The sequence below is a fragment of the Mustela nivalis genome, assembly GCF_964662115.1.
Source record: "Mustela nivalis genome assembly, chromosome: 5".
Lineage (NCBI taxonomy): Eukaryota > Metazoa > Chordata > Mammalia > Carnivora > Mustelidae > Mustela > Mustela nivalis.
The window spans coordinates 144,666,432-144,686,480 of NC_139024.1; the positions used below are offsets into that span (position 1 = coordinate 144,666,432).

Genomic DNA, 20,049 nt, shown 5'->3' on the forward strand with positions numbered 1-20,049 from the left:
CACATTACAATTTGTTCTGAGTATTTAAGAATGAAATACAAATGTTCTCATTTTTCCCGTTTGTGTTAATTATTTCCCAAGTATCCTGCATGTTAGAACACAAGTACTTATTAATTGGATTTACTCAATTGTTAGGTCTTTCTGTTGTCCTTGGAACACCATGAAAAAGTGCTGAGGCACTAAAGATATTGTGCATGGAGAATGTTGGGGAACTTTTGTTCTAGAACATTCTAGGAACTCCCTCCTCTCACCCATAACTATAAGATCTTAAAAGGTAAGAGCCACATTGTACTGGTCAATACTTTGATTTTTCCCTCAGCAACATACCTGGCTTGCTCTAGATACTTTTTAGCACTAGTTCATAACCAGCAATAAAAGACTGAACCTGACCATGAGAAGCCCTTAAACATCCGGAAAGGTCCAGTGAGGTGTGAATGATTATGGGGTGATTACACTCCAGCTCAGAGGTCCCACCTGCTGGGAGTCAGAGATGCATAAAGCCCCTGCTGGGTCCTGGCAAATAAATACCATTTTCTGCCTTTCAGGTGCAAAGTTAAATCATGAACGGCCATTTTAGGGTTTGAATACAAATAGAGTTTCCATATAAACCACTTCAAACTCTTCCGAAAAGGAGACTTCTTTGCCTGTGAGGTTGGGATTCTGTTTTATTTTACTTTATTATTTTACTAATAATTACTTAATAATGATTAATTAGGTGATTATTTTATTTATTTTATTAAGCTGAATCTATTATGGTGTCATGGATCTACATCATTCCCTCCAGTCTCAAAAGACAGACCCCCACCCCAGGAAGAAGGGGCCCTCTGCACACAGGAGAGGGTCAGAGCTGAAGGGCAGCAGCAGAGTTCAAGTGCAGGCCCCCATGGCTCTTCCACGCCCCACCCTCCCCCAACCTAGTTTCTCAGGGCTAGAACTCTCCAGAGCAGGAGTTGCTCGCCTGCTTCTCTGTCTGCTGACCAGGAGATAAACTGGTCGCTTAGCAACAGCTGCATCCCACTGCCAGAGCAGAGCTGTGGGTCCAGGGAGAGGCAGACATTCTAATCTCTGGCATGTGCCAATCTTCTGTGTGTGGGTATCTTGAGAGGGGGCAGGCAGAGGTGGACCCACCCAGGCACCTGGTCCCAAGGGGCTCTAATCCTAACAATCATCCACAGGTGAGACCAGCACCGAAAAGCATGACTAGAAACTTCGAAAGAGGGGCACTCAGTGGGTTAAAGCCTCTGCCTTCGGCTCAGGTCATGATCCCAGGGTCCTGGGATCAAGCCCCACATCGGGCTCTCTGCTCAGCAGGGAGCCTGCTTCTCCCTCTCTCTCTGCCTGCCTCTCGGCCTACTTGTGATCTCTGTCTGACAAATTAATAAATAAAATCTTAAAAAAAAAAAAAGAAACTTCGAAAGAGTTCATGGGACTGTCCTTAAAATGGTCCCCCGCCAGCCAGAGTCAGCGGAAGCACCACTCACCCAGCAGAATCCCCTCTCTGCCATCCACTTGCCTGCCATGGGGCTCTTCTCCCCACACACCTCTCGTTCTGCTGCTCTCCCTGGTGGTTTTCAAGAGGCCAAGAGGCAGCATTCACCTCTAGTGAGCAGAGGCTGAGTCATCAGTATCTACAGGCATGAATCGGATGACAGGGGTCAAGGCTTTCTGTGGACCTCTGTTCCCACAGCCCAGCCCCCACTCTGCCACTCTGTCTATTTTCTCATCTCCAAAGGGAGGGGACGGGGCTAAAGCAGCATTTCTGAAAGTGTTTCTAAGGAACTCCAGTCCTACTGGGTGTTCAGTGCTGGGCCATACACCTGAGAAGGACTCCAAGCCCAAAAAGTTTGGGAAGTGCTTGTTAAAAATGTTAAAATGTTTCTGTTCTGTGTTCCACCCGCCATTGCCAGCCTCGAACACATTCCTCAAAGTCCTAGGGGAGAGTAGACGTGCCAATGACCCCCTTCACCTCATAGGATTCTGTGTGTTTTGATGGTTTTCTTAAAGCAATTTGAAGCAACAGTCCCAAAGGCGCACACACACACTGAGGTCGCCAGCACCCTCTCCATTAAAAAAAAAGTTTCTCCAATATACTACTTCTTTGAATCTTTAAAGCTTACATGAATCTCCAAGGAATCAACAGAGTGGCACAGTCCCCAAATTATCTGACCATTCCCTTTTACGATAAAGCATGTTCGAGAGAAGAGGGACCACCATTCCAGAAGGCACAATTCAGGGAAGGTGAGGATATGAAAGCATTTCGAAACACGTGGGGAAGCCCATGCTATCCACCCTCTAGCGCACACACACCTTTAGGCTGAAGGAGTAGACAAGGAAGAAATATATATGGAAAACTGCTCAGAAAAAACAACCTCAGCACACTGTAAAATCCAAATAGAGGAGCTTTTGACAACTGTGGCTATGCAACCCATTTTCTTGAGGTCCGCAGTGTCAACAGTGTGTCTTTAAAAATGTCCAGCACCCTTTCCCATCTATGGCACCATTCATCTTTTCCAAACGTTGATACAGTGTGCGCGCGCACATACACCCCTCTCCCGTTTAGAGACTTAATCTGCCACTGCCCATTGCACGTCCTTTGAGACGTTGCACACGGCCATGATTTATCTCTTCGAAGGGCTTCTCGACTTCCCCGCTCCGAAGTGCTCAAGTTCCAGCAGGTTCAGCCCCACCGTGCACCTTCCCACCTCCGACCTTGGCTCCTTCCTCTGCAGTCTTTACTGTGCACACCCCCCAGCCAAGGTCCAGCTGCAGTCCCACTTCCCCTGGGATATCGTCCCTGAGGATGCTGAGCCTCGGGTAGCTCCCCTTCTCAAATACTTGCTACCTGAGTCAGTTATACTTTCTGAGCCTTTTTATATAAACATCTGGAATTTGGTCCTATTTCCACATACGCTATTAGAGCTTCAAACCACCTGCGAATTCCATAACTGTGAGCAAGCTCTCCCAGACTTTCGGAACTTCCATTTATTTTTGGTGTATATAGAAAGGGAGAACGATAGTATTTACAAAGATTGTTATGGGGGCGCCTGGGTGTGGTTCTGTCAGTTAAGTGTCTGCCTTCGGCTCGGGTCATGATCTCAAGGTCCTGGGATCGAGTCCCGCCTCAGGCTCCCTGCTTCTCCCTCTGCCTGCCGCTCCCCCTGCTTGTGCATACTCGCTCGCGTTCTCTCTCTGACAAATAATAAAATCCTTTTTCAAAATAAGTAAAATCTTTAAAAAAAAAAAAAAGGTGGTTATGATGACGAAATGAGGTAATGCATGAAAGCCACTTAGCACGGCACCCAGCACAGTCAGTGCTTGCTGAGCGGCAGGCTTTATTAACCAGAGGTGAGCCCCTTTAGAATAATCAGGACCATATCCTATCTATTTCTTGGCGTCCTCTGATGGCCTACCCTGATGGCCATCTTCCACAAACTGTTGCTTGAAATTAACCCAACAAGGGAGGAACAACATCCAGAGGAGGGAATGTTGAAAGCATAAGGACTGTAGTTTTTAAGGATATAAAAGGGATGGGGCACCTGGGTGGCTCAGTGGGTTAAAGCCTCTGCCTTCGGCTCAGGTCATGGTCCCAGAGTCCTGGGATTGAGTCCCGCACGGGCTCTCTGCTCAACGGGGAGCCTGCTTCCCCCTCTCTCTCTGCCTGCTTCTCTGCCTACTTGTGATCTCTGTCTGTCAAATAAATAAATAAAATCTTTAAAATAAATAAATAAATAAACTTAAAAAAAAAAAAAAAAGTGATGTGGCACCTGGGTGGCTCAGTGGGTTAAGCCTCTGCCTTCGGCTCAGGTCACGATCTCAGGGTCCTGGGATTGAGACCCGTATCAGACTCCCTGCTCAATGGGGAGTCTGCTTCTTCCTCTCCCGCTCTGTCAAATAAATAAATAAAATCTTAAAAATAAATAAACCTAAAAAATATAGAAAATAAAAAATAAACATTGCTCAAAGCAACTTTTTTTTTTTTTTTTGGTGGGGAACTATTACTTATTTATTCAGACTCTGCAAACAGTACCTTATTTTCCTTCCCCAATTTCTCCTTCTCCTTCTTTTCTTTTTTAAGACTCTATTTATTTATTTGAGACAGAAAGGGAAAGAGAGGGAGAGAGAGGGAGGGAGAGGGAGAAGCAGACTCTCCGTGGAGCAGGGAGCCCAAGGGGGGGCTCACTCTGAGGACCCTGGGATCATGACCTGAGCCAAAGGCAGACACTTAATGACTCAGCCACCCAGAAATAAGTTATTTCTTTATTCTTAAAGAAATAACTTAACAGGAGTTTGCTAGCTTGTTAATAAATAAACATGTAGCCTGTATTGAAAAGATTTACTTTGCCATTTAATATTACCTTTCTCGTGACTTTAAGTTTTGCGTTTCACACGAAAAATAAAGTCCTTCTACATGACAGAGAAGTTAGAAAGAAAAAGATGCAGAACCAAGTACACAGTACACTTACCACTTGTATATTAAAAAGAAAACAAGTATATTTGCTTGTATTTCTGTCAAGTATCTCCAAAAGAAAACACGGATAACCAGGAACATTGGTTCTTCTCTCCCCGCACAGGAGATGGAGGCCTCACAGCCCAGGATGGAAGGGGCGCTTTTCGGTGTATCTGCTTTTGGACTCAGGACTTTGAGCCAGGTGACTACACTCTTAATTCTAAAATAAATAGATAAAATTATAGCTTTTATCCAAAAAGAAAAAGAAAAAAAAAAAAAAAACCAGGGGCACCTGGGTGGCTCAGTCGGTTAAGTGTCCAGCTGTTTCAGCTCAGGTCATGCTTTAGGGTCATGGGAGCGAGCCCTGAGTCAGCCTCTGTGCTCAGCACAGAGTCTGCTTCTCCCTCCCCCTCCCCCGCTCCTGTGCATGCCCCCTGCCTCCTTCTCAAATGAATAAATAAATAAAATCTTTGGGGGAAAAAAAAAGGGAAAAAATAACCCCATAATGCCCTTTGAATGGAAGTGGGGCACTGAGTTTCAGAAGGGAAGGTCAGGACACATTCAACAAGGAATGGGCATCTCCAGCCCTGGGATGGCGTGGCCTTGGGCATGGCCCTCTGCCAAGTGGCAGTGGATACACGATAACGAGCCTATGAATCACCTGATAAAACTCCCATATCACGGCCCTGCCTCTGATAGGGAAATCTAGTTTTTCCTTATAATACAGTAGATTCAGGAATTATCCAGAAATGCAGATGTTGCCTGGTCATGGGATGCTTGGCTTAGAAGCTGGACAGACGCCAGACCTATCCCCTGGCAGCTCTGCAAACTCGGACAAGAGACGTGGCCGCTCAGGGCCGTGGCTTCCTCCCCTCACATGTGGACAGGACGATCCCAAGGAGTGCCCAAGCAAGACTGCTGTGACATGACCAGCTGCCAGCACTCACTCGCCCAGAAGCCACCATGGGGGGAGGCTTGACGAGCTCCCCGGCCTTCGCTTCCCTGCAAAAGAAACCTTCTTGGCATAATACTGCTACCCGCCAATCCCACTCAAGGGAGTTCCCAGCCACGAGCAAGGAGATCTGGGGACCTTTCCCAGGGAGGTCCCACTTAGGCTTGCATAGTTATCCCTGGTCCCCGGGGGCCCAGGGCAAGTCCAGGCTCAGCTTGGGGTTCGTTTATTCTGGGAAAGTCTTGATCTTGGGTTGAAACATGCCAGACACGGAGCCTGGGCTTCAGAGAGGCCCAGGGAAGGTAGTACAAGAATCCTAGCACGCCCTTCCGCAGGACCTTTTCTAAACTTGCAGATGTAGGTTCCAGAGTTTGGGAGCCTGGGGAACAGCATTTATATGATCACTTAGTACATATAAGCACATCTATGTGTCATTAGTATACACATACATAGTACGTACAAGTACCCTTGAGGTCACCCAACATGAAAACTCCACAGAGACACAGTATCGTCCTACTTCTATGGAGCGCATCAGAAATCCTCCAAATGAGTATAGGCATCATTTATTGAGTACCGACTGTTTGCCGGGCACTGTGCTATGTGCTTGACCTTCGATCTTCCCTGCGAAATGAGATTACTGCATCCAACTTACAGAAAAGGAAGGCGAAGCTCATATATTTAACACTTAACCTGCGAGGGGTCACAGAGCCAACCGCTAGATCAGGATTTGAACTCAGGTCCAAGCACCCACCTGCTTTCCCATGCACCTCTCAAAGCAAGTGCCACACTGAGTGTCTGAGAGCTGGACCAGCAGCACCATGACCTACAGGACAAGTGGCCTTTCCTAGGAGCGGGTGCCGAAGATTCTGTGTCCCCTAGTGTGGCAGGCTGAATGTCAACATCCTAATCCCCAGGATCCATGAATGTTCCCTTATAGGATCGCAAAAGGGACTCTGCAGATGGGATTAAGTTAAGGATCTTGAAATGGGGAGATTATCCTGGATTAGCCAGACAGGATCAATGTCATCACGCAAGTGACGCCTTCTTCCTTAGAAGGAGGAGGAATGAATCAGAATGAGTAAAAGAGGATATGTCACGGGAGCAAGAGGCTGGAGTGACGTGAGAAAGTGTGCACCAAGGAGTACAGCCATGGCGGCTTCTAGAAGCTCGAAAGGTAAGTGGATTATATCCTGAAGCTTCCAGAAGGAACACAACCTTGCCAGCACCTTGAATTTGGACTTCCTGCCTCCAGAACTGCTCAGAGGATAAATCTGTGTGGCTTGAAGCCACTAAGTCTGTGAGAATTTGTTAGAGCAGCTTCAGGAATCTCACACACATGCTTCCTGTCCAAGGGAGGGATACTCACTGCCCAGGGAGACGCAAAGGCTCCTGGGAGCAGCGATCAGGGTGCAGAGATTCACTGGAGGACCACCCCCTTCTGAGCCACAGAGAGGCCCAGTTGGAGACCAGGGTGCAGAGAAGGACAAGGGCAGCCCCAATGGTCACTTGGGGAGCTCACAGCAGTGACTGGTGCTCCTGGGACCCCACAGAGGTAGGACTACAAGGAAAGGGAGGTGAGGGTTCTGGCTCCTCCCTCTCTGCCTGAGGACGGTCATGTGCTATGAGGACCTATGTACGCGTTCACTGCATAGCTTCTCACTTCCCCTGTCGCTCTATTATCCCGGGGGCAAGCACCACCCTATCCCCAAAAGGTGGGAGCCAGTGTGGGATCATGAGACCCAGAGGCAGACTTAAAGGGAGACCTGGGGACTCTGGGACCACCTAGTGGGGCAAACATTCGCCTCCAGCTACTTCCATGTCAGAAGCCAGCACAAAACGGGAGAGTGGGGGGAACAGGCGATCTATTTGGCCAAATACCAACTCAGTCATAGGAGTTAGGAGAAGACAGTGGTGTCCAGAATGACACATGGCCCACGGGGCATCTCGCTGCAGTGTCCCTTGACTTGATGATTTGGGGAGGGGACAAACATGTTCCTATAAAACATATTTTATATTAAAATGAACACAAGCATAGTTGAGGGTGAGCACAAATTTTGCGGTAACTTTTAGAAGAAGCAATTTCTGACGACAGGCCACGTCCTTAGATACTCTGACTCCTCAAGTATGCATGTTCCCTTTTCTTTGTTCTTAACAAATATGTCAGAAGAAAGTCTGACAAGTGATGTTTAGGGAAAAGTGCCAACATTGGAGTCTTCCCAACTCTGTGACTGCTGGCGTGGCCAGCGGCTAGCTGTATCATGCTAGTTACATAACATATATTATGTTATGTATCTCATACATAACGCATATAGTATATTTAAAATATATACTATGCATTATATAACGTTCTATGTTATATAACACAGGATCTACACACATATATGTATTTAACATATATATTACGTTAGTCACATCTCTAGGCCCATTTCCTCGCCTGTACAATAGAAACAAGAGCTCATACCAGTTTTGATGAAGGCGCTTCCCTGCCCTCAGAAAGGAAGTAATTCAGGATCCCAAAGCCTAGAGGCAGAAGGGAGCTCTGCGGAGAAGGGTCCCCTCTCAGCCACCGGCTCAGCTGACCAGGAGCCTCGGTGAGGGGCCTTTCCCTCCAGTCAGGGCTCAGGCCAGCCCGCGGCTGCCACCAAGCATATTGTGCCCCAGGACAGGAAACAGAGAGGGGCATTTGGGGAAGCAGGGTTGTTTTTGGAAGCCTTGCAATTGACACAGATGCCACGAACACCAGTCCACTCCACTCATCCTCTGTCTCTCTTAGCATAAAGCACGAGCCAGTGAACAGTGATGCTGGGCAGTGAGAAGAGACAGCCGGACAAGCACTTTGGGAAACAGGCATTATTCTTTGTAATGTAAAACATGTATCTACCCCGAAGCCCAGAAATTCCACTCCTAGAAATGTACCTGGAGAGAAATGAAAACATGGGTCTATACAGAAGACCGGAATATGAAGGCCCAACGTGGTTTTCTTTTCAGTGGCCCCAAACTGGAGACCACTCCGTGTCCCTTAGTAGATGAGGGGACCAAGACATTACGACAGACCCAGACAATAGACTGTAGCCAACCATAAAAAGCAATAAATTTGCCAGACACGCAACAATACAGAGAAATCTCGAAAATAGTGTGCTGAGGGAAAGAAGCCATACGCAAAGGAGCACATGCTCTAGGACTCCATTTACACTAATCAGGAGAACGGAAGAAAGTAAGCCGCCATGACAGAAAGCGCATGCGTGGACACCTGCGCTGGGGCTGGGCCTGGGGTTCAGGGCGGGGAGTGTGGGCCGGAAGGTCACACAGGAAACTTCTTGGAAAAACAGGAACATTCTGTATTTTGAGATTGGGGTGGTGTTACACACACACACACACACACACACACACACGTATACATATATATGTATTTTTTCATCTATATAGATGCACACATACATTTGTTAAAATTCATCCAACTACACACTAAAAATGAGTGTACTTTATTATATGTAAATTATACCTTAATAAAGTAAATAGAAAAAAAAAACTGAGACACAGAAGGAGGAGGGCGAGACAGGGAGGCGAGGGGGGGGAATGGAGAAGGTGGGGGGCGGGGGGGGGGAGAGGTGTCTAATGTCTTCGAGGACACGTTGGACCACGTGCCATTTCTCTTTCTCCTGAAATCCCCCACACAATTGTTCACACGCTCCCTAAGACACCGAGTTTCATCCCGGAGGGATTATAATCTATGAAACCATGGGAATACAGATTTTTTGTTTTTCAAGGAGAGACCTCCAGCCTTCTGACCCACTAAAGGAAGAGAGTAGCGACTTTCTGGCAGACAGATGCACGCCGCAGAGAGGACACCGCACAAACCTTCCTGGGGAGCCAGGCCCAGCCACGCCTGGGTCGATACGAAGCTGGCACACAACCCGCACTTGGGAGGCAGAAAAAAGTTAACCTTGTGTTTATCACTCAGCAAGTGGTGTTGCCCTGAGATTCCTGAGCGTCTTCCTCCTTGCCCAGGACCCTTCTCTGCCTCCCCACTGTCCAGCAGCCTGAAGGCTTCACCGCTAGACGGCCAAGACCTTACTCCAGCTCCAAGATGGCTTCCGTAATGACAGCTTGGTGCCTTGGCCATACTAGGTGGGGAAATATTTCAAACACCTTCCTCCTCCGGAACAATATAAATGAGGAATAATCTACAAGCATATGGTGATTAAAAAGAGTATGCATTTTGTCAGAACACAGAATGCAGTGATGTCAATGGAAAAAAACCACAAAACTGGGATTTTTTTAGTCCCATGCCATGTAAAAAACTCTTAAGGTTTTTTTTTCCCCCCCTACTTGTAAGCTCTGCTTTGACCCTAATTGCAGACTTGTATCTCGCTTCCAGATCAATATTTTAAATGAAGGGAAGAGGAGGAATCTTGGAAGAATGGACAGAAGACCACATCTGGTGACAGGAGGCCAGTGGTGAGGTGTGGGAGTAGGAGAGGCCCTGAGGAAACAGAGCCCCCCTCTTCTGTGGGACCAGGGGAATCCAGCTCTCCACCCTATTAAATAGAGTGAGATGAGCGACAGCCTCTCTCGGTCAGTCCTCACAATAACTAGTCATTGATGCTCAAGTATTGGGGGTGCAGAGAGACAACAATGGCCTTCTGTCCATTATCTTTAGCAAGGATTAATTCTCCTTAGTAGGTCCCTGGAGAGCCAACACACACTTGGGCAGACCAGGGGCCTTCCTGCTGAAGAAAATAATTTCAGGTTTCAAATTTCTTTATATGGACTAGGAATCCATTGAATGAGGATTGCCTGACTACAGAGGTCAGTTTTGTTTTTTGTTTGTTTTTTTTTTTTTAAAGATTATAAGATTATTTATTTATTTATTTGACAGAGAGAGAGATCACAAGTAGGCAGAGAGGCAGGCAGAGAGAGAGAGAGAGAGAGAGAGGAGGAAGCAGGCTCCCTGCTGAGCAGAGAGCCCGATGCGGGACTCGATCCCAGGACCCTGAGATCATGACCTGAGCCGAAGGCAGCAGCTTAACCCACTGAGCCACCCAGGCGCCCTGCAGAGGTCAGTTTTATAAGAGGTCATAGACTCACTGTGCCTTAATAATATAAATTCGAATCGTCAGGCATAAAAAAAGGAAAATAGGGCTGTCGGGACGTAAAGGAGATATGACCCACAGAACTTCAGGTACAAGAGGAAGGCTTGTTTGGATCCGGAATTGAGAAGGCTGACCACTGTCCTAGCCTTCTACAGATGATCAAAGAAATCTGAATCTGAACTGTGTAGCAGATGAGAGCAGGGAATTTTGTTAATTGTGATGGGTCCAATAGTGGCATGGTGGCTATTGAGAAAGGAAAAAAAGGAAGCAGTGGGAGGAAGGAAAGGAAGGAGGAAAAAAGAAGGAAAGAAAGAGACCACTGGATGCTAGCTTGGATCCAAAGCCGTCGTATTGTTAAGATGCACTGGTGCCCAAGTTGATCTACAGATTCAATATAATTTCCACCCAAATTCCAGCTGCCTTTTAATTTTTTTTTTATAGAAAAATGGTCAATTGATTTTCCACTGGGGTGCCAAGATCATTCAACGGGGAAACAGTAGTTTTTCCAACAAGCGATACTAAGACAATTAGAGATCTCCATGAAAGAAACTGGACCTTTGGTTTACACCATATGCAAAAATTAACTCAAAAATGGATCAAAGATCTAAATGTAAGAACTAAAAATAGAAAACTTTTAGAAGAAAACACAGGAGTAAAATCTCGAGACCTTGCATTAGAAGATTTTGGCAGGAGGATCTGAAATAGACGGGCTGGAAGCCTCATTTCTGCCAGTTTCTTGCTAAGCCCAAGTGGACAGTTTAGATTTCCCGGAGCCTCAATGAGAATGAAGAAACAATCATCCTCACAGGATTGTCAGAAGGGACTATAGGAGGCGACGCTCCCCTGACAGCTCCCAGAATGTGAACTCAATGTAAGTTAACTCATGCGGGCATGTCCTCAGTAAAAGAACATGTAAGCTGCTATAAGTGGACTTGGGTACTAAATTTAAAATAATGTCATGTCAAGATTTAAAAAAGAAATTCCAATTTACAAAGCTTGGTTTGAATTGTTTGCAAGGGGTAGTTTTCATGGGCTCTGAAGTGTAAACCAGTTTGTTCTCAAGTATTTAAGGCCCCAAGAATAGCATGCAGGAGTCCTCTGGGCCAAATTCCACCTGAAGACACTGCTTATGGAGCACCTAGTGTTTTGAAATTGGGAACTGAGTTGCTTTTACGTAGGTTACCTTGCTCCAGTGAACCACAAGCCCCACCATTCCCTATTGTGTAACCTCGAGCCTATTCCACTTGGTCATATCCTTATCTGGTTCCTGAAGGTGACTGTCTTTCTTGACTTTATCTCAAATGCTGGGAAATATCTTTATTGGTGAACCAACTTTCTTCCTACAAAGGTGTAAAGAGCCCTTTTTCTTTTAGAGGCTTTTCAGGTTTAAGAACGTTTTTTAAGTTCTTTTTTAATAACTTCAATAATGTAAAATACAAAGTTCCAAAATATCTGAAAAGATAACACCTTGCACCATCCTTGCACCAATAGAAATGTAACAAGAAATGCAAGCCATGGGCGCCTGGGTGGCTCAGTGGGTTAAGCCGCTGCCTTCGGCTCAGGTCATGATCTCAGGGTCCTGGGATCGAGTCCCGCATCGGGCTCTCTGCTCGGCAGGGAGCCTGCTTCCTCCTCTCTCTCTCTCTGCCTACTTGTAATCTCTCTCTGTCAAATAAATAAATAAAATCTTAAAAAAAGAAATGCAAGCCATGTGTGTAATTTTGAATTTTCTAGTAGCCATATGAAAAATGTAAAAAGAAACGGAATTCATTTTCATAATACATTTCAATAGATTTTTTAGCCTAATATATCTAAAATAGTATCAACATATAATTGGTATAAAAATTTGACATATTTTATTTTTTTTAAGAGTTTATTTATTTGCTAGAGAGAGAACACAAGCAGGGGAAGCAGCAGGCAGAGGGAGAGGGAGAGCAGGCTTCCCGCTGAGCAAGGAGCCCAACGTGGGACTCGATCCCAAGACCCTGGGATCATGACCCAAGCTGAAGGCAGACCCTTAACAGACTGAGCCATGCAGGTGCCCCATGAGGTATTTTATATTTTTTCCAACTAAGTCTTTGAAGTCTGGTGCATGTTTTAGACTTTTATCTCCGTTTGGAATGGCCACATTTCGCGTGCTCAATAACTACGTGTGGCCAGGGCCTCCCAAACTGGACAGGGAGAGAGAGACAACCTATGATAAACCATGCACCCGGAGACCTTCAAGGGACAATGGCTTCTACAGGAAAACAACAGCTATGTTGGAAAGTACTGAAGTGGCGGCTTCTGGGGCTTTGGTGGTCTTGGTGGTAACAATGGTCACATGGAAGCTTCAGACAAGGGACACTGAGACCACGTTATTCCAGTGCAGAGGGGGAGGGGAAGATACTTGGGGCTTCAACTTGTGCTGTTTTTTCTCCTTCTATCCTTTGTACTCCATGTGTATGGGGGATTGGTGAGATTGGGCAGGGGAAAAAGCAGCAAACAAAAAAGAATAGAGAGTGGGGTTGACAGACCACCATTCCTGATACTTACCTCTGCTTCCAGTCCTGCCCCCCACCCCCAGTCCTCAGTAGTTCACAGAGTCCCCACCCCAGGCGGTTGCCGGTGGGAATTTTTCCTGCCACTCCTGAGTTCCCCTCCCCAACTTCTGAGGCAGCCTTCCCGATCTCCCAAGAACAGGCCTTCTGCTTCTGCTATTCAAGGAATATTATGTTCTCCCAACTGTGATATTTTGGGCCTTTTTGGCAGGAGGTGGGATGGGCAGGGGTGGAAATAACTCACGAATGTTCTTTGAACAAGGAACCAGTGAAGTACAGACATCTGGCTCCGGGATTTTGTTGGCTCCAGGGATGTCACCGTAAACCCACTAACACTAATTGCTTTCACGTCTGCTCCCATCTCTAGTGGAAATAAAATGCCTCTCCAGCTAATGGAAAATGAAATGCCCATTGGCTGTTTGTTTGCCACATTATGTAAGAGGTCTCTGTACCACCACTCCTTGCCCCCGCCCCCAAGACGAAACCCTCCAGAGGGCCTCTTGCACGAAGGCCACAAGGCTCCACACATACAGGATGAACAAGGTCAGAAAGGACACTGGCGTTCCTGCTGGGCCTGTGGAAGCCTTTCATCCTAGCCTAACCGGCTGAGAAGGGATGCCAGGAAAGGGAAGGAATCTGTTTGTTTTTAATTCATGCTTCCAGGCAGATTTCGGATCTCCTTACTTGACCTTAAGGACACCGATCTGAACCTCAACTTCCGAATTCAGTTTGCCTGCCAAAGAAGGGAAAGTATAGGTCCAGCAAAAACTGGGGTTTCGGGGCATGGCTCTCCACCCACTGGGCCTACAGAGCCATCCTTTAAAATGATTTACTGTTCAGTTACTGGGTAGCCTTCTGGAAAGCCCTGTTCAGGTTGGCTGCCTGTGTTTACCCCCATGTTAGCATTTAACACAGAATGCAGAAACGAGTGCTTTATCTCCCCACGGACTACTGGTAGGACTGCGTCTTAAACATCACTCTATTTCCAGGGTCTAGTGGCAAATCATAAGTATAGCAGAGACCCTTAGCTGTCTCTCCCCACCCCCCAATGGTTGTAGTAACAAAACCATGAGTTGTTAGCTGGGCACACAGTTGGTAAGAATAAAAACTACATTTCCCAGTATGCTTTACAGTTAAGTGTGGCCCTGTGACTAAGTTCTGGCCAATAGGGTATCAGTAGAAGTGTGATGTGAAAACTTCCCATGGTGCCATTCGACATTTCCCCTCTTCCTGGGTGGATCCTCACAGGGAGGGAGGCCACATGGGCAAGTGGGCAAGGACCACACCCTAGGGAGCGTGGAAAAACAAGATGGAGGACCCTGGCTCTTAGATAACATGGAGCTGCCAGACCGCTTTCAGAGGGACTGGCACTTGAGAAAGAAATCATTATTTCAGATCTGAAATTATATGCTGAGGATTTATTTGTTGAGGAGGGCAAAGGAGAACACCCCTAAAATAAATAATGATCCCACGGTGATGGTTATTTTATGGGTCAGCTTGAATGCACCAGGGAGAACCCAGACATTTACTCAAACATTATTCTGGGTGGATCTGGGAGGGTGTTTCTGATGAGACTGACGTCAGAATTGATAGACTGAGTGGAGCAGATTGTCCTCCCTGATGAATGTGGGCCTTATAAAATCAGCTGATGGCCTGGCAGGGAAAAAAAAACAAAAGGCTGAGTAAGAGGGAGCTCCACTTTAACTGCCTTCGGACTTGAACTGAAATAATGGATCTTCTTGGGTCTCAAACCTGTTGGCTTTGGACTAGAACTTATACTCCAGGCTTTCCCGGTCCTCAGGCCTTCCAACTTGGACTGAACTATGCCATGTGCTCCTCTGGGTTTGCAACGCGCTGCCTGCAGATCTTGGGACTTCTCAGCCTCTGTAACTGTGTAACCCAATTCTTTTATCCCTGGCAACCATGGGTCCAGCTAAAAGTTAAGGGTTTTGTTACTAGAGAAGAAGGTGGGAACTGATTACGGGGAGGGGAGGGATAGCCAGGGGTCTGTGCTGTACCTGTGATTTCCAGGACCTGTGCTAGGTGCTGGAGATGGTGGTGTGTAAGCTGCAAGCTTGACAATGGTCAGTGGGGAGACAGACAAGGGATTGTGCAATCCTACCATACTATATGATATATCTCTCCCAGTCTCTGTCTGTCTGTCTCTCTCTCTCATTGGATCTGTTTTTCTGGATAACCTTGACTAATACACTCACTATTTGGCCTTCCTTCTGGAGAGTCAGCCTCTGGCTCTTACTGATAAAGAATCTTACACCCCTCACTATGCTATATAACTTCTTGGGCTTGCAAAGTTTTATCTTTCTCATCACGTTCTTTGGTCCTCACCTCCCTCTATATGTTGTCTACCCCATGCCTGGATGCAGAGCAGTACCTCTTGACCACACTGACTTAGATACTTGGAATAAAGATCATACTCAAAACAAAGCCCTTTGTCATGTCTCCTTGGAATGCTTTTGAAACACTCTGCTACAATGGCTGAGAAAATTGTCCCAAAGGCCAGGTTCAAAGGGCTGATCTTAGAATAGAAACCTTCTTCAAAGCAGAGACTGGGTTTTGAATAAATACCTCCTGCATAGCTATGAAGTTTTATGTAGCAAACTTCGGGGAAAATTAAGAGCAAACGGGGCTCAAAGGAGCAAGCTATCATCACCGGGTTTAGTCTAATGGCTTTTCCTGAGTCACTCAATTTCATCAGGAGAGAGCTGCAAACACAAACCCTCTGTTTAACGTAGATGGTGGCTCTAACCCAATGTAACCTCCTTCCTCATATGCATCCAACCGACTATCTGCGATTGCCCAACCAAAGAGCATTAAGTTCGCAGAATATCTCTTCTTGGGTCAGCTCCCAAAGGATGGGAGCACTTGGCTTTGCTCCCAGAAAAACTGTGATTTGGCAGAGATATGTGAGAAATGCGCCCTTCCCTACAGACCACTGCAGACGAGAGAGCAGAGAGCGGCCAAGAGCCCTTCAAAGTAGCGCTCTTCCCGCCCTGTGGAGAGTGTTTAGGAACTGACACATTCTCTCTCCAGCTCAGGAAATAACCGCCTGATCAGAACACAATTGAACATGACCTTGGGCCCAGCTGTGGCAGGCGGAGGTTAATTTCTTTTCCTGCTTAGGGCAGGACCCCTTTCCAATTGTCTCGCTTTGCCTAATTAAATTTTCTGCACAATGTAGCAAGTGCCTTATCTTGGGTAGTGAGGCAAAAGCTTCCTCTTGTTCCTCCTTGTGGTTTGAAGTAGAAGTTTGATAAAGGGCACGTTTTGCTTTAAAAAAAAAAGAAAAAAAAAACACAGCCTTAATTATGAGGAGAAAGTACTTTTTCTACCGATGGCTGCTAGTCCCATAAAAATTATATTCACCTGGGAAGACCTCCCCAGGTGACCCAGGAGGGGATGAAAGATAGAGCGGCCGTGTGAAAGGAGCGCAGGCAACCAATTTAGGACCTAAAAGAAAGTAGGCCAGTGGGTCGAAATAAAATCCAGCCACAGGTGAACAAAAGATTTAATAAACAGGAGATAATCTGATGCTGGCACAGTCTCTGGGTCCTCTCCCCCTCTGCGTTTTCATGGTCAATGATACTCCATGCTCACCTGGTTAAAACAGCTCTGTAGGGGGCACCTGGGTGGCTCAGGTCATGATCCCAGGGGTCCTGGGATCGAGCCCCACATTAGGCTCCCTGCTCAGCAGGAAGCCTGCTTCTCCCTCTCCCACTCCCCCTGCTTGTGTTTCCTCTCTGTCTCTCTGTCAAATAAATAAATACAACCTTTAAAAACAAACAAACAAACAAGCAAACAAAACCCCAGCTCTGTAAAGGGAAACAAGTGGGCTGATCTATTTGCTTACTTATATACTCATTTATTTTGGAATGGCTTTCTTGCTCTTTGCAGGAAAGATACATGCTCACTTTCTTTTCTTTATTAAGAAACTCAGAAAAATCTCAAATGGAAAATGAAACTTGAAATCCCACCCCCTGTCAAACATGAATCGGTAAGTTCGGGGACAGTCACCTAGTTACTTCTTCGTGCACACACGCGTCGAGGACGGTGGATAGATCTGGCGGTGGAGAGGACAGTACCTGGAGTCCACCACACACCTCCACACACCACCACACACCTCCACACACCACCACACACCTCCACACACCACCACACACCATCTTTCATAAAGAGGATTCCAGTCTTTAAACGTCACAGAAGAAAAAGAAACGGGAATGGAACAGAATCTGCTCGCTTTCTGCAATCATTCAGGTTTGTGGCGGGGCTCTCTTCTGAAGGCAGAGTGAGTGTCCTAGGCCAGCTAAGGTAAATGACTTCAGAAAAGCAGATAACAGAGGAAAGTAAAGCCCCAGTCCCTGAGTGATTTGAAAATGTTTTCCTTGGCATTCTGGAGAGATGCCTTCAGTTGAGATAAGAGGGGGCAAGCTACTCTGGCCCAGGGCCCAGGCTCCCACAAGGCGTCTGGCTCCCCCAGATCTCGACAGATTATGCGACATCCACCTAGCACCGGGTAATTCCAGAAGACAACAAGGAAGGTGGAAGGAAGGGTGTTAATCACCGAATGTGCTGACAGGAGACAAGTGGGAAGCCCGTTTGAAGGCTCAGAATTCGTGTCAGGGCCACTCCCAGGATAGGCCGAGAGAGGCCTGAGCAGTTTGGATCCACGAAGACTAAGAAGGAAGAAGAGGGTAGGAGGAAAAGGTGTCCTGCAGCCTTGACACTGAGAACCAAAGCCTCACCCCAAACCCCAACCCTCCCCCTCTGCCTTGGGCAACTGAGGCCACATAATTATCGACACCGCCAAGCAGTTGAACTTTCCAGGAGACAGTGGGGAAATGCTTTCAAAGTAACCAGGACCTACCGCCTACCTAACCACCCAGTAAAGCCTTAAGATCTGGGCAGGAAGAGCCCAAGGCCCTACAAAGAGCCCAGCGAGTCTGTCCCATCCTGCGAGCCTGCTGTCTCGGTATCACAGCCCGTCGAGGGAAGGGGCAGCAGAAGGAAGGCTCCAGGCGAAGTCACACCTTGGATCAGAGAAGGCAGCTGTGAAAACAGCGGGCTCCAGCCTTGATGGAATCCAGCCGAAGGCTGTGCGGCCTGCCCCCACTAGGACCCAGGGAGGACTCCCACAGACACCAGCTGCCCGCCTGCCCGAAGCTGTAACGTGTGGCCTGTGCGCCTTTCGGACACACAACGGAGGGTCACCCAGAGGCCTCTCCTTCCCTGCCTAGAGAGGTAGGCGGCTGACCCGCAGATGGAGGCCTGCTGTCCCAGTCTGTGAGGGGATCCAGGCACGGGGATGAAAGGGTACCTCCAGATTTCCTTCTCTTGGTGAGCTGGGATCAGGCCTCTTCCCAACCTGACTGGTGACATGACTTCCAGGGAGACATGTGAACAAGGACTTTCCCCTAAAGGCCACATGGAGAGGCTCAGGGCATGAGCTTCAGAATCAGGCTGCCCAGCTCAGTTTTGGTTCTGGCCCTTCCTAGCTATTGGAATCAAAGTACCCAAGTTCCCTGTGCCTCTCTTTCCCCCTCTGGGAGATGAGGAACATACTAGAAGCTACCTTAGAGCCTCTGCTGAGGAGATGGTGCACACCGAGTGCCCGAAAAATTCCAACAAATAGTAAGGCCCATGCGGCCCAGCATGACCTCTTACCACATTAACCCGTGTTATGGGTTACACTGTATCCCTGAAAATCCCTACGTTGAGGTCCTAACCCCCAGGACCTCAGAATGTGACTATATTTAGAGATAAGGTCCTTAAAGAGGCAATTAAGGTAAAAGAATTCTTGGAGGTGGGCCCTAATCCGGGATGACCGCCATCCTTATAAGAAGAGATTAGGACAGGGGCACCTGGGTGGCTCAGTGGATTAAGTTGCTGCCTTCGGCTCAGGTCATGATCTCAGGGTCCTGGGATCAAGCCCCGCATCGGGCTCTCTGCTCAGCAGGGAGCCTGCGTCCCTCCCACCACACCCCACCCCTGCCTGACTCTCTGCCTACTGGTTATCTCTCTCTCTCTGTCAAATAAATAAAAAAAATCTAAAAAAAAAAAAAAAAAAAAAGAAGAGATTAGGACACAGGCAGATACGGAGGGAAGACCACGTGAGGACACAGGGAGAAAATCACCATCTGCAGGCCAATGAGAGAGGCCTCCGAAAAAACCAGCCCTGCTGACACCTTGATCTTGGACGTCTAGCCTCCAGAACGGTCAATTCTTGAAGCCCTACAGGGCGTGGGACTTAGTTAGAACCACCGGAACAGACGGACACACACAAAGGTTGCCTGTTAGCTTAGCAGAGCAGATGTCCACCCAGGATGAACCCAAATCCAAGCAGAACCACGATCACATCTGATGGGTGATTTTGGTTATAAAATATTTCAGGTATTTTTATCACCCATCCCTCTTCACATGTGTTAGTCCTAGCCTAGTGGAGCCAAACCTTGGACGGTAAGAGAATCAGCCTCTGGCTACAGAAATCAGCGAGGGCATGTCTGCTCTCTGGCTGCCTCGTCTTGCCTTCCCTTCTGGGCTTACGCAGAGCTCAGTGCTCCGTGGGCTCTGGCACCATCCCCTCCTTCCTTCGAAGGATGGAAGTTGTGCCCACCAAGTAAAGTGAAGGGGTAAAAGGGGCTCCTCTGAGCGGGGCCATCACGAGACCCTCAGCAGAGACATTCTGTGGGATCCTGTCTGCTTCAGATGGTGTGTGCACCTGGGGCCAGGACAGGGCTGCTGTGACCACTACGACGCTCACTGCGTGCTTGGCACCGCTCAGCCCTTCAAGTGGCATCGCAAGAAACCCAGAGAAATCTGACGTGCGAAAGAAGCTGTACCAGAACCTCAAGTAGACCCACCCCCTTGGCTCTGTCACGCAGTTAGCCTCTGCCTCCCTGTCCCCCTGGAGGGTCTGCATCCCATGCTAATGTGACATTCTCTTTTGGGAAGGCTGCTGGTCACACAACTTGGTGGAGTCTTTGCCTGTGGTGCCCTGACCCT

At 47.5% G+C, this 20,049-nt stretch overlaps 1 protein-coding gene and 1 long non-coding RNA gene across 4 annotated transcripts in view; both read right to left on the reverse strand.

Annotated features, from left to right (window-relative positions):
• Positions 1–20,049, reverse strand: part of GFOD1 (Gfo/Idh/MocA-like oxidoreductase domain containing 1) — a 103,278-nt gene that overhangs the window by 24,033 nt on the left and 59,196 nt on the right. The window lies entirely within an intron of this gene.
• On the reverse strand, positions 16,912–19,117 carry LOC309864581. Its single transcript, XR_014311621.1, has 2 exons — positions 17,191–19,117; positions 16,912–17,150 (listed from the first exon to the last, which is right to left on the reverse strand). It is a non-coding gene; the product is annotated as an uncharacterized lncRNA (long non-coding RNA).